This window comes from Cervus elaphus, chromosome 30 (genome assembly GCF_910594005.1).
Source record: "Cervus elaphus chromosome 30, mCerEla1.1, whole genome shotgun sequence".
Taxonomy (NCBI): Eukaryota; Metazoa; Chordata; class Mammalia; order Artiodactyla; family Cervidae; genus Cervus; species Cervus elaphus.
This window is the reverse complement of record NC_057844.1, coordinates 16005222-16009544: the sequence shown is the minus strand read 5'-3', so window position 1 is coordinate 16009544 and position 4323 is coordinate 16005222. Positions and strand designations below refer to the sequence as shown.

Here is a 4323-nt window from a genome sequence, read left to right as displayed (position 1 = left end):
TTTGAGGTTAACTTAATGCCCTAGGCTGGGTCTGTGCCCGCCAGAGCTCTCCTTGGGAGAGTGGAACTTAATTGGCATTTATTTTCGATGCCCTTATAAAGGGTGACTCCTGGGCCCGCTGAAATGGAAACCATCCGAGCTCCTAAATGACTGGCAGGGGACCTGAATTGCACTCTCCGCTTTGGTTAATCTAGATGCCCGGCAAGTAGAATGTATTTGGGGCTTTTTTCCAGGATCAAATGTATCAAATGGTGGATGAAATGGGAGAGCTGCCCAGTGAGAGTCAGCCTTAGATGCATGGGAACAGGAATAGCGGTTCCTTCTGTCAACAAGGAGGCTTTTTTGTGTGTGTGTGTGTGGAACTAAAGAAATTCAGCTCACTTACTGGTCTGGCTAAACTTCAAAAATGTGTGTTTTTTCCCTTCTCCCAGGAACATTTTGTTCATACTGTTGGTTAAAAGCAGGCCGCTTTCACACAGAAGTACAGCAGGAAGTATTTAAGTTAGATAAAAGGAAGGACTACTTGGCAAAAGGAGTGACTGCAGGAATGGGTTCCCAGGGGGATTATGGAACCTGATTTTTATTCATGGACTTTCCTATTAAATAACTTAAATAATAAGGGTGGCTAGGCATAAGCCTATGTCGCCATTTTTTAGAGGCCTGTGCTTTGAGATTCAGAGGAAATGAACCCACAGCCCTGAGGTGGCTTTATGGGGGTTGAGCTGGCCTTGGAGTTGGGATCAGATGTGGGAAGACGAGTAGGGAAGGTGCAGAGTGAAATGGATCAGAGACCAGGGCAGGACATCATGAGGGGCAAGTGGGACAGAGAAAGCAGGGTGACCGGCACGTGATCACTGAATAACAGGCATGGGAGGATAATGTTAGCAGGTTATGTGAGGGCTGGGTTATAGAAAGCTGGGAAGGTTTGGCCAGGGAATTTACAGATTTTACTCAACAGGGGACTGGGCCTTCCGTGGTGGTTCAGTGGTAAAGAATCTGCAGGCCAATGCAGGAGACTCGAGTTCGACCCCAAAGTTGGGAAGATCTCCTGAAGACAAATGACAACCGACACCAGTATTCCTGCCTGAGAAATCCCATGGACAGAGCAGCCTGGCAGGTTACAGTCCATAGGGTCCCAAAGAGCTGGACATGACTTAGCAACTAAACAACAACAGAAAAATGGCAACTAGCGAGTCTTTTTTTCCCCCCTCACGTTTTTCAGCAGGAAAAGGAAATGATGGAAATTGTGCTTCAGGGGTCATGGCCTTTTAGAGGTCGAAGGGAACTTAGGGTCATGTAAGGATTTCTCAAGCTCTAGTGGCATCTGAGTCATTTGGTAGGAGTGGGGGTGGTGTACTTGTTAAAATTCAGACTCCCAGGCCCTGCTCCTAGAAGTTCTTATTCGGGAGCTCTGGGTGGGGCTAGGAATCTGCAGTTAAACAAAGGCAATGGTGCTCTGGTGCCACTGGTCTAAGACCTACACTGGGAGGCCACTGCCAGCCTTCTGGGAGACACTGTTCATGGGGTCCAAGCAAGGAAGCCTCTGGTGAACTCCTGGAGAACCACTGAGAAAAGAGCCCTAAAACCACGCGAAAAAGAGTTTGGGCCCAGAAGGCAAGAAGCTGACTTTTGGTGGCAGCAGTCCAGTAGGAGGTTTCAGTCTCCCTTCCTCTTGCTCTCTACACACTCCAATCTTGGAGGGCCTTGAAGCATCTATGGGAGGAAGGCCAAAGAAAGAAAAGAGAAATAGAACACACCCTCTTTCCTGGACAACAGACCCTTGCCGAGTCCATTGAACCAGCACACTAGCTCTCCAAGGTAATAAGCCCTGCCTTGGAGCATCTGCCTATTTCTGTGGTGTAAATACTCTCCACTATGGCCATCTACCAATGTGACGTCAGGAATACAGGGTTAGAAAAAGAAGCCAAAATAAGATCTTGTGAGCTGGCAGGAGCCTGATCCAGCTCATCACTGTTCCTAACCTGAAGTCATGCCCAAGCTGGGGTAGTGGAAAAGAACTATCTAGAATGAGGACAGAGTTGCTAAATAGTATATTGTCCTAAACTGTGCTTTATTGTTTAACGTGACCATAGGGGAACCTCCCTGTTAGTCCAGGGCTAAGATTGCTGCTCTAGCCCAGCCAGGGCCCAGGTTGGCTCCCTTGGTCAGCGAACTATATCTCACATGTGGGAAACAGTCATAGAAATAAATATAAAAATAGTAAATAAAATAATATAAAGTGACCATAGGGCTTTCGGGTAAACTACTCAAATTCTCATCCAATGACAAGGGGAAAACTGAACAAATTTCAGATTGGGGATAGTAAGAGACCAGAAAAAGTTACAGTTTGGTTATATCCTAAGGATGGTGCCTGTCTTACGGGCTACTAGGGGAACTTTTATCTTTAAAACTGGTAAGATACTTTTCAAAAAGAATTATGACGTGGAAATACAAAACTGAAAGGTACACGTGAACTCTTCGAACCTCGGATTGAGAACCACAGATGCGGGATATTCTGTAGTTGATGAGGTTTTTTATGGAGTTTTCTTTACTGTTCCGAAGCAGATGTCGGCCAGAGGAAGGCAGCTGTCTCACTGATGGCAAAACAAACAAGTGAAATTGTTCAAAGATGCAAAAACTGGTACAGGAAGAACCCCCAAAGACGCGCATGAGACCTACCACATAGGAATACTATGATGAAATGAGCAAACAGACTTGAACGTGTCTAACACACATAGTTTGCAGTCAGTAGGTTGTGGTTTTCCTTCAGAGCTTCATTGCACTTAGGTGGTGTTGGATGTTGACTCCCTGTGAGGGAGCATCCTCCGTGTTAATAAATCTAAGAATAATTTCTATTTCCCCTCTGAAGAATGTCACAAGCGAAGCCTTAGGTAGCCTCAATGAAGGGGAGAGCGAGAACCTTCTAAGACCCTTTGGCGGGTGGGGGATGAGGAGGAAGTAAATGAGAACCAGAACCAGCTTTAAATTGGGCTCCAAAAGTGTCGGGCGCTCGTGCAAACAACTTCTGGGTAGTTGAAGCCGCCTCGAGAACACCAGGAGCGCAGCTCTCCCACACGGGCTTCCTCATCCTGGGGTTCATGGAGGCAGAAAAACTGCGCCCGGCGAGATGCTGCTTCCAGCCGAGACCGGGCGAGGAATCCGCGGGGACCCTCTATCCTTCATGCTTGCTTTCAACGAGGGACTTTCTCCGGTTTTAAAAACTACGTTCACAAGCCACCATCTCCCACTTTCAACGGCACAAATACTGCTTTTTGCCATTGGGTCAACAGAACCTGGAATGTTCCAGGCAGCCCCGTGTCCTGTATCTTGAGAGGAAGGGAAATTTCTGGGACGGGACGGGGCGTGCGTGCGGCACTGCACGGCGCTGAGGGGAGAAGGGCAGACCCCCATGTGCCGGGAACACAGCCCTAGCGCTTCCCCGGGCGCGCGGGTCTGCCCGGAGCTCGGCGAGCGGGGCCAGAGGGCGGGCGGCACCGAGGCTCGTCCGCGGCGCTCCGGGCGGGTGCCTCGCAGGTGCCCCGGCGTCCAGCACACGTCGGCCTCTGTGGAAGCGGTTTTATGTCTTCACCCAAAGCAGTGCCAGCCCTCTGGTACTCTGCCGCCTTCTCCTGAGGAATTATGAATAATGACTCATCAATCTAGAATCTACACAGACGAAGACGCGGTGTCTAGAATCAGGAGGCGGGATGAGATCACAAAGGACGCGAATGTGCAGAGAAGAGATTCGAGCGCCGTCTTCTCAGGGCGCCGGCCGTAAAGCAGCTCCGCATGCGCAGAAGCAGGTCTGTCAGCAGCTGCCGGAAGGGGCGGGGCAGGAGGAAGCTGAGACTAAAGACTCAATTTGTCTAGGTTTGAACTGGCGCTCGTCGTCTCCCACATGGTCTAGCGGTTAGGATTCCTGGTTTTCACCCAGGCGGCCCGGGTTCGACTCCCGGTGTGGGAACGCCATCACATTTTTGGACAGAAGACGAAAATAAATCAAACACCTCTAAACTAGGGGAACACTGGTGTTTTTAGAAAGAGCTATAACCCCATTTCAGAACACCCAGGGGAAATTGAAGCTGAAGAGAATCGGGGTCTACCCTAGAGTGAATGGTTGTACAGCCCACTCAAAGCCGGTTGACCGGCAGGAGCAAACGGAAAGGAAGTAACTCGAAAGAGTGCTGACTTTGCTTTTGAAATGTCTTTAAATCTGAGGAGCAGGGAGTTAGCCGGTCTCATGCTAAGATAGATGTTTCAGTTGGTTTTTCTGCGCAATTTCTCCTTGTACCGTGAATATGAAACAAATGATAAAAAAAAAGT

At 49.0% G+C, this 4323-nt stretch overlaps 1 non-coding gene across 1 annotated transcript; it reads left to right on the top strand.

Moving 5' to 3' along the window:
* Positions 1 to 3892: 3892 nt before the first annotated feature.
* TRNAE-UUC lies at positions 3893 to 3964 on the top strand. The gene has a single exon. It is a non-coding gene; the product is annotated as a tRNA-Glu (tRNA).
* The last annotated feature ends 359 nt before the right edge of the window (positions 3965 to 4323 follow it).